Source organism: Macaca fascicularis, chromosome X, assembly GCF_037993035.2.
Source record: "Macaca fascicularis isolate 582-1 chromosome X, T2T-MFA8v1.1".
In the NCBI taxonomy this organism is placed as follows: Eukaryota; Metazoa; Chordata; class Mammalia; order Primates; family Cercopithecidae; genus Macaca; species Macaca fascicularis.
This window is the reverse complement of record NC_088395.1, coordinates 104,949,213-104,960,068: the sequence shown is the minus strand read 5'-3', so window position 1 is coordinate 104,960,068 and position 10,856 is coordinate 104,949,213.

Genomic DNA, 10,856 nt, shown 5'->3' with positions numbered 1-10,856 from the left:
CCCCAGCAAGAAGGAACCGTTCACTCCCCTGGAAAGGGGGCTGAAGCTAGGGAGCCATGTGGTCTATCTCAGTGGATCCCACCCCCACGGAGCCCAGCAAGCTAAGATCCACTGGCTTGAAATTCTTGCTGCCAGCATAGCAGTCTGAAGTCGACCTGGGATGCTCCAGCTTGGTGGGGGCAGGGGCGTCTGCAATTACTGAGGCTTGAGTAGGTGGTTTTCCCCTCACAGTGTAAATAAAGCCACCAGGAAGTTCGAACTGGGCAGAGTCCACCACAACCCCACAAAGCCTCTGTAGCCAGACTGCCTCTCTAGATTCTTCCTCTCTGGGGAGGGCATCTCTTAAAGAAAGGCAGCAGCCCTAGTGAGGGGCTTATAGATAAAATTCCCATGCCCCTGGGACAGAGCACCAGGGGGAAGGGGTGGCTGTGGTTGCAGCTTCAGCAGACTTAAACGTTGCTGCCTGCTGGCTCTGAAGAGAGCAGTGGATCTCCCAGCACAGCGCTTGAACCCTGCTAAGGGACAGACTGCCTCCTCAAGTGGGTCTCTGACCCCCGTGCCTCCTGACTGGGAGACAAGTCCCAGCAGGGATCAACAGACACCTCTGTGTCTTCCTCTGGAAGCTTCGTCCCAGAGGGGCACCCACCAGATGCCAGCCAGAGCACTCCTGTGTCTGGCATCTGGTGGGTGCCCCTCTGGGACAAAGCTTCCAGAGGAAGGAACAGGCAGAAATCTTTGCTTTTCTGCAGCCTCCGCTGGTGATACTTAGGCAAACAGGGTCTGGAGTGGACCTCCAGCAAACTCCAGCAGACCTGCAGCAGAGGGGCCTGACTATTAGAAGGAAAACTAACAAACAGAAAGGAATAGCATCAACATCAACAAAAAGGATGTCCACACAGAAACCTCATCTGAAGGTCACCAGCATCAACAACCAAAGTAGAAAAATCCATGAAGGCAAGGAAAAATCAGTGCAAAAAGGCTGAAAATTCCAAAAACCAGAATGTCTCTTCTCCTCCAAAGGATCACAACACCACGCCAACAAGGGAACAAAACTGGATGGAGAATGAGTTTGACAAATTGACAGAAGTAGGCTTCAGAAGGTGGGTAATAACAAACTCCTCTGAGCGAAAGGAGCATGTTCTAACCCAGTGCAAGGAAGCTAAGAACCTTAAAAAAAGGTTAGAAGAATTGCTAACTAGAATAACCAGTTTAGAGAAAAACATAAATGACCTGATGGAGCTGAAAAACACAGCACAAGAGCTTTGTGAAGCATACACAAGTGTCAATAGGCAAATCAATCAAGCCAAAGAAAGGATATCAGAGATCGAAGATCAACTTAACTAAATAAAGTGTGAAGAAAAGATTACAGAAAAAAAGAATGAAAAGAAATGAACAAAGCCTCCAAAAAATATGGGACTATGTGAAAAGACCAAACCTACGTTTAATTGGTATACCTGAAAGAGAAGGGAAGAATGGAACCAAGTTAGAAAACACTCTTCAGGATACTATAGAGGAGAATTTCCCCAAGCTGGCAAGACAGGCCAACATTCAAATTCAGGAAATACAGAGAACACCACAAAGATACTCCTCGAGAAGAGCAACCCCAAGACACATAATCATCAGATTCATGAAGGTTGAAATGAAGGAAAAAAATGTTAAGGGCAGCCAGAAAGATCGGGTTACCCACAAAGGGAAGCCCATCAGACTGACAGTGGATCTCTCTGCAGAAACCCTACAAACCAGAAGAGAGTGGGTACCAATATTCAACATTCTTAAAAGAATTTTCAACCTAGAATTTCATATACAGCCAAACTAAGCTTCATAAGCAAAGGAGAAATAAAATCCTTTACAGATAAGCAAATGCTGAGGGATTTTGTCACCACCAAGCCTGCCTTACACAAGAGCTCCTAAAGGAAGCAGTAAATATGGAAAGGAAAAACTGGTACCAATCACTGCAAAAACATACCAAATTGTAAAGACCATCAACACTATGAGGAAACTGCATCAACTAATGGGCAAAATAACCAGGTAGCATCAAAATGACAGGATCAAATTCACACATAACAACATTAACACTAAATATCAACAGACTAAATGCCCCAATTAAAACACAGACTGGCAAATTGGATAAAGAGTCAAGACCCATCAGTGTGCTGTAGTCAGGAGACCCATCTCACATGCAAAGACACACATAGGCTCAAAATAAAGGGATGGAGGAAGATTTACCAAGCAAATGGAAATTAAAAAGCAGGGGTTGCAATCCTAGTCTCTGATAAAACAGACTTTAACCAACAAAGATAAAAAAAAAAAAACACAAAGAAGGGCATTACATAATGGCAAAGGGATCAATGCAACAAGAAGAGCTAACTATCCTAAATATATATCCACCCAATACAGAAGCACCCAGATTCATAAAGCAAGTTCTTAGAGACCTACAAAGAGACTTAGACTCCCTCACAATAATAGTGGGAGACTTTAACACCTCACTGTCAATATTAGATCAATGAGACAGAAAATTAACAAGGATATTCAGGACTTGAACTCAGCTCTGGACCAAGTGGATGTAATAGAGATCTATAGAACTTTCCACCCCAAATCAACAGAATATACATTCTTCTCAGCACCTCATCGGGCTTATTCTAAAATTGACCACATAATTAGAAGTAAAACACTCCTTAGCTAATGCAAAGGAACAGAAATCATAACAAACAGTCTCTCAGACTATGGTGCAATCAAATTAGAACTCAGGATTAAGAAACTCACTCAAAATCACATAACTGCATGGAAAGCAGACAACCTGCTCCTGAAGGACTACTGGGTAAATAACGAAATTAAGGCAGAAATAAATAAGTTCTTTGAAACCAATGAGAACAAAGACACAATGTACCAGAATGTCTGGGACATAACTAAAGCAGTGTGTAGAGGGAAATGTATAGCACTAAATGCCCACATGAGAAAGCAGGAAAGATCTAAAATTGACACCCTAACATCACAATTAAAAGAACTAGAGAAACAAGAGCAAACAAATTCAAAAGCTAGCAGAAGACAAGAAATAACTAAGATCTGAGCAGAACTGAAGGAGATAGAGACACGAAAAACCCTTCAAAAAATCAATGAATCCGGGAGCTGATTTTTTGAAAAGATTAAGAAAATAGAACAAAAGCCAGACTAATAAAAAAAAGAGAAAAGAATCAAATAGACACAATAAAAAACGATAAAGGCAAAATCACCACTGATCCCACAGAAATACAAACTACCACCAGAGAATACTATAAGCACATCTACTCAAATAAACTAGAAAATCTAGAAGAAATGGATAAATTCCTGGACACATACACCCTCCCAAGACTAAACCAGGAAGAAGTTGAATCTCTGAGTAGACCAATAACAAGTTCTGAAATTGAGGCAGTAATTAATAGCCTACCAACTAAAAACAGCTCAGGACCAGACAGATTCACAGCTGAATTCTACCAGAGGTACAAAAAGGAGCTGGTCCCATTCCTTCTGAAACTATTCCAAACAATAGAAAAAGAGGGACTCCTCCCTAACTTATTTTATGAGGCCAGCATCATCCTGATACCAAAACCTGGCAGAAACACAACAACAAAAGAAAATTTCAGGCCAATATCCCTGATGAACATCGATGTGAAAATCCTCAATAAAATACTGGCAAACCGAATCTAGCAGCACATCAAAAAGCTTATCCACCATGATCAAGTCGGCTTCATCCCTGGGATGCAAGGCTGGTTCAACCTACACAAATCAATAAACATAATCCATCATATAAACAGAGTCAATGACAAAAACCACATGATTATCTCATTAGATACAGAAAAGGCCTTCCATAAAATTCATCACCCCTTCATGCCAGAAACTCTCAATACACTAGGTATTGATGGAACCTATCTCAAAATATTAAGAACTATTTATGACATACCCACAGCCAATATCATACTGAATTCCAGCAAAAGCTGGAAGCATTACCTTTGAAAACCGGCACAAGACAAGGATGCTCTCTCTCACCACTCCTATTCAACATAGTTTTGGATGTTCTGGCCAGGACTGTCAGGCAAGAGAAAGAAATACAGCGTCTTCAAATAGGAAGAGAGGAAGCCAAATTGTCTCTGTTTGCAGATAACATGATTGTATAGTTAGATAATCCCATCATCTCAACCCAAAATCTCCTTAAGCTGATAAGCAACTTCAGCAAACTCTCAGGATACAAAATCAATGAGCAAAAATCACAAGCATTCCTATACACCAATAAAAGACAAACAGAGAGCCAAACCATGAGTGAACTTATATTCACAATTGCTACAAGGAGAATAAAATACCTAGGAATACAAGTTACAAGGGATGTGAAGGACCTCTTCAAGGAGAAGTACAAACCACTGGTCGAGGAAATAAGAGAGGACACAAACAAATGGAAAAACATTCCATGCTCATGGATAGAAAGAATCAATAACATGAAAATGGCCATACTGCCCAAAGTAATTTATAGATTCAATGCTATCCCCATCAAGCTACCATTGAGTTTCTTCACAGAATTAGAAAAAACTACTTTAAATTTCATATGGAACCAAAAAAGAGCCCATATAAACAAAACAATCCTAAGCAAAAAGAACAAAGCCAGAGGTATCATGCTGCCTGACTTCCAACTATACTACAAGTCTACGGTAACCAAACCAGCATAGTACTTGTACCAAAAGAGATATATAGACCAATGGAACAGAATAGAGGCCTCAAAAATAATGCCACACATCTACAACCATCTGATCTTTGACAAACCTGATGAAAACAAGCAATGGGGAAAGGATTCCCTATTTAATAAATGGTGCTGGGAAAACTGGCTAGGCATATGAAGAAAACCAAAACTGGACCCCTTCCTTAGACCTTTACAAAAATAAACTCAAGATGGATTAAAGACTTAAACATAAGACCTAAAACCATAAAAATCCTAGAAGAAAACCTAGGCAATACCATTCAGGACATAGGCACGGGCAAAGACTTCATGACTAAAACACCAAAATCAATGGCAACAAAAGCCAAAATACACAAATAGGATCTAATGAAACTAAAGAGCTTCTGTACAGCAAAAGAAACTATCAGGGTGAACAGGCAACCTACTGAATGGGAGAAAATTTTTGCAATCTATCCATCTGACAGAAGGCTTATATCCAGAATCTATGATAAACTTAAACAAATTTACAAGAAAAAAACAACCCCATCAAAAAGTGGGCAAAGGATGTGAACAGACACTTATCAAAAGAAGACATTTATGTGGCCAACAAGCATGTGAAAAAAAGCTCATCACTGGTCATTAGAGAAATGCAAATCAAAACCACAATGAGATACCATCTCACACCCATTAGAATGGCGATCATTAAAAAGTCAGGAAACAACAGATGCTGGAGAGAATGTAGAGAAATAGCAATGCTTTTACACTGTTGGTGGGAGTGTAAATTAGTTCAAACATTGTGGAAGACAGTGTGGTGATTCCTCCAGGATCTAGAACCAGACATACCATTTGACCCAGCAATCCCATTACTAGGTATATACCCAAAGGATTATAAGTCATTCTATAAATACACATGCACATATATGTTTATTGCAGCACTGTTCACAATAGCAAAGACTTGGAAGCAACCCAAATGCCTATCAATGACAGACTGGATAAAGAAAATGATGGCACACATACACCATGGAATACTATGCGGCCATAAAAAAGGATGAGTTCATGTCCTTTGCGGGGACATGGATGAAGCTGGGAACCATCATTCTCAGCAAACTAACACAGGAACAGAAAACCAATCACTGCATGTTCTCACTCATAAGTGAGATTTGAACAATGAGAACACATGGACACAGTGAGGGGAATATCACACACTGGGACCTGCTGGGGGATGGGGGACTAGGGGAGGGATAGCATTAGGAGAAATATCTATGTAGATTTTGGGTTGATGGGTGCAGCAAACCACCATGGCACGTGTATACCTATGTAACAAACCTGCATGTTCTGAGTATGTACCCCAGAACTTAAAGTATAATAAAAAAAGAAAAAAATATATAAGATATGCTCTGTTTTACCATATATCTTTATTATGAGATCCATAAGAAAAAAAAGAATTGAAAACCAATGGTCTCGCAATTTTAATTGGCATTAAAATTACCTGAGACAATTTTTAAATATTTCTAAACACCAACCCAGATCTAGTAAACCAGAATTTCTGGGCATGTAGCCTAGCAATCTTCATTTTAAACAAGTATCTCAGGTGGTCTGTGTACCATCATTGATAAGCATTGTAGTAAAACCTTGTCTGGCAAAGGAATCTATATTAAGATGATCACAAATATGTTGATTTCTTAATATCATATTTTCGCTTACTCACAGTAAAGAGCAACCGAAAAAATAAACATAATATACAATAATGACAAAAATATAGACACAAAGTCATTTATAAAACTAAAAATATTAGTGTGCCATTAAGAGAAATGCTACATCTCACCATTCCTATTCAATGTATACTGGAAGTCCTGGCCAGGGGAATCAGGCAAGAGAAGGAAATAAAAGGCATTGAAATGGGAAAAGAAGTCAAACTATCTCTGTTAGCAGATGATATGATGCTATACCTAGAAAACTCTGTAGTATCTCCCAGAAGTTCCTAGGTCTGATAAACAACTTAAGCAAAGTTTCAGGCTACAATATTAATGTACAAAAAAAAGTAGCATTTCTATATACCAGTAATGTTCAAGCTGTGAGCCAAATCAAGAATGCAATTCCATTTATGATAGCCACAAAAATAATAAAATATCTAAGAATATAGCTTATCATACTGCTTTCCACAATGGCAGAACTAACTTACATTCCCACCAACGCTGTATGAACATTCTCTTTTCTCTGCAACCTGGCCAGCATCTGTTATTTTTTAACTTTTTTTTTTTTTGTTTGTTTGTTTTTAAAGATTTATATCTATTTCTATTTTTTAACTTTTTAATGATAGCCTTTCTGACTAGTGTGAGATGGTATCTCATTTTGATTTTGATTTGCGTTTCTGTAATGATCAGTGATGTAGAGCTTTTCTTCATATGATTGTTGGCTGCATGTATGTCTTCTTTTGAAAAGTGCCTGCTCATGTCCTTTGCCCACTTTTTAATGGGGTTATTTGTTTTATATTTATTATAGATTTGGGTTATTAGACCTTTGTCAGATGCATAGTTTGTGAATATTTTCTACCATTCTATAGGTTGTCTGTTTATTTTAAGTTTCTTTTGCTGTGTGGAAGGTATTTAGTTTAATTAGATCCTATATGTTGATTTTTGTTTTTGTTGTAATTGCTTTTGGTGTCTTCCTCGTGAAGTCTTTGCCAGGGGTGGTGTTTAGAGTGGCATTTCCTAAGTTTTCTTCTAGGGTTTTTATAGTTTTTATAGTATCAGGTATTGAATTTAAATCTTTAATCCATCTTGAGTTCATTTTTGTATATGGTGAAAGGTAAGAGTCCAGTTTCAATCTTATGCATATGACTAGCCAGTTATACTAGCATCATTTTTATTAACTTTGTTGAAGATCAAATGGTTGTAGGTTTGTGGCTTTATTTCTGTGTTCTCTATTCTGTTCATTGGTCTATGGGTCTGTTTTGTACCAATACCATTCTGTTTTAATTACTGTAACCTTGTAGTAAAGTTTTAAGTCAGCTGGTGTGAGGCCTCCGTATTTGTTCTTTTCACTTAGGATTGCTTTGGCTCTTTGGGCTATTTTTTGGTTCCAAGTGAATTTTAGAATTTTCTTTCTAATTCTGTGAAAAATGTTGCTGGTAGTTTGATAGGAATAGCATTGAATCTGTAAATTGCTTTGGGCAGTATGGCCATTTTAGCAATATTGATTCTTCTTATCCATGAGCATGGAATGTTTTTCCAATTGTTTGTGTCATCTCTGATTTCTCCGAGCACTGTTTTGTACTTCTCATTGTAGATATCTTTCACCTCCCTGGTAAGCTGTATTTCTAGATATTTTATTCTTTTTGTGGCTAATGTGAATGGAATTATATTCTTGATTTAGATCACAGCTTGAATGTTATTGGTATATAGAAATGCTACTACTATTTATACATTGGCTTTGTATCCTGACACTTTGCCAGAGTTGTTTATCAGAACTAGGAACTTTTGGACAGACATTATAGGATTTTCTGAGTATAACACTATATCATCTGCAAACAGATAGTTTGACTTCTTTTTTTCTATTTGCTTGCGTTTTATTTCTTTCTTTTGCCTGACCGCTCTGGCCAGGATTTTCAGTATATGTTGAATAGGAGTGGTGACAATGGGCATCCTTATCTTGTTCTGGTTCTCAAGGACAACGCTTCCAGCTTTTGTTCATTCAATATGCTGTTGGCTGTGCGTTTGTTATAGATGGCTCTTATTGTTTGAGTTATGTTCCCTCAGCACCTGTTTTTTTGAGGACTTTAACATGGAGGGATATTGATTTTATCAAAAGCCTTTTCTGCATCTATTGAGATAATCATGTATTTTTTGTTTTTAGTGCTGTTTATGTGATGAATCACAATTATTGATTTGCATATGTTAAACCAAACTTGCATCCCAGGGATAAGGCCTATTTGAGCATTGTGGATTTTGTATTTCTGTTAGGTTGGTGGTAATGTCCCTTTTGTCATTCCTGATTGTGTATATTTGGATCTTCTCTGTTTTTTTAATTAGTCTAGCTAGTGGTCTGTCAATTTTCTTTATTCTTTCAAAGTACCAATTCCTGGATTCATTGATCTTTTGTTTGTTTTTTTGTGTCTCAGTTTCGTTCAGTTCAGCTCTGATTTTAATCTTTTCTTGTCTTCTGTGAATTTGGGGATTGGTTTGCTCTTCTTTCTCTAATTCCTATAGATGTGATTGATGTTAGATGGTTTTTTGAGATCTTTCTAACTCTCTGATATGGTCATTTAGTGCTATAAGCTTCCCTCTTAACATTGCTTTAAGCAGTGTCCAGAGATTCTGATATGCTGTCATTAGTTTCAAAGAATTTCTTGATTTCTGCATTAATTTCATTGTTTACCCAAAAGTTACTCAGGATCGGGTTGTTTAATTTCCTTATAATTGTATGTTTTTGAGAGATCATCTTAGTATGATTTCTGTTTTTATTGCACTGTGGTCCAAGAGTGTGGTTGGTATGATTTCTATTTTTTTTTTAATTTGCTGAGGATTGTTTTATAACCAATTGTGTGGTTGATCTTAGAGTATGTGCCATGTGCAGATGAGAAGAATGTATAGTCTGATGATTTGGGGCAGAGAGTTCTGTAGAAATATGTTAGGCCTATTTGGTCAAATGTCAAGTTCAGGTCTTGAATTTCTTTGTGTTTTCTGCCTCAATGATCTAATATTGTCAGTGGGGTGTGGAAGTCCCTCACTATTATTCCCAGCCTAGTTATCTGATCAAATTCCTCATTTTTCACCATCACCCAAGTGGTGTCTGATCAACCTGGTCTGCTTTCAACAAGAATCCTGTTAGATCAGTTTAGCAACAATTCCCCTACCTTCTAAGTAATTTTCCATTCATAGACTAATTTCTCTGCCACTTGTCTATAAGTTCTCACTTTTCCTTGTTGTATCAGAATTAAGCACAGGTCTATACTGAAGTCTCTTTCCCTCTACCATGATAGTTCTTTAATAAAGTCTGTTTTTACCTCTTTAACTACTGTCCAGTTCTGCTTTTCCTTGACATAAGCACCATGCTAATCCCAGTGAATTCAGCACAGGTTAAGACAGGACAGCTCCAGCCCTTACAGCACTACTTACTGATAGTGATGGCTATGAATAATGATGCTTCCCACCATATCACAGATATCTCATAAATGAAGGTGATGAAATGTACTACATGAAAGCCATTTCAACTTTTGTTTAAGTTACATCTTTTACTCCGTGAGCATATTTTGCATTTGCTGGAACACTCCCTGAAATCTTTTCATAATATTTCTATCCTTGATTCCAGGCACTCCTGATTTTCACCCCCTCAAAATTACATGCTATAAACGGTATATGGTTAAAACAAAAATCACTGCTTCTTCCTTATTTGTTCTCTTCTCTGTTCCTTTCATGTGTCCTTCTAAAGCTATTCTGGACATATAACTGCATATATTTTTTTCTGTATGTATAATTTCGTTCCTACAATAGCAATATACTATACATACATACTGTTCTGTACCTCTTTTATCTCTTTAACACTGTATCTTGGGAATTCTCCCATTCAGTCCTGACAGATCTGCTTTATTGTTTTACTGGTAATGTCATAGTACCACATTATAGGAATGCACAATAATTTATTACACAATGTTCTAATAAACAGTTTGTTTCAAATTTTTTGCTATTGCAAATAATGGTACAGTGAATATCTTAGCATACATATATATACAAGTGTGCATGAGGAATAAATTCTTCAAAGTAGGATTGCTGGTTAAAAGGATACCTGCATTTGAAATTTGGATATAAAGTGTCAAATTGCCTTTTTAAAAATCATACCAATTTACCTTCCCATCGAATATATGAGTGTCATATACTTACTATGCCAATCTGAAGGTGAAAATTTGTATCTCTTTGAAGTTTGAATTTGCATTTATTTGAAATGAGTGAGGCTGAGCATATTTTCACATATTTAAAATATATTTTTATTTCTTTTCTGTGAAGTCTATCTTTATGATCTCTGCCTCTTTTCTTTTGGGTTTATTTTTTCTATTGATTTGTTATTTCTGTCAGATTAAAAGTTTCCTTTTTCATATGTCACAAATATTTTATCTTTGGCATATTATTTGCTTTTTGCTTTGTTTATAATGCTTCACCATGCAGAAACATTTTATATT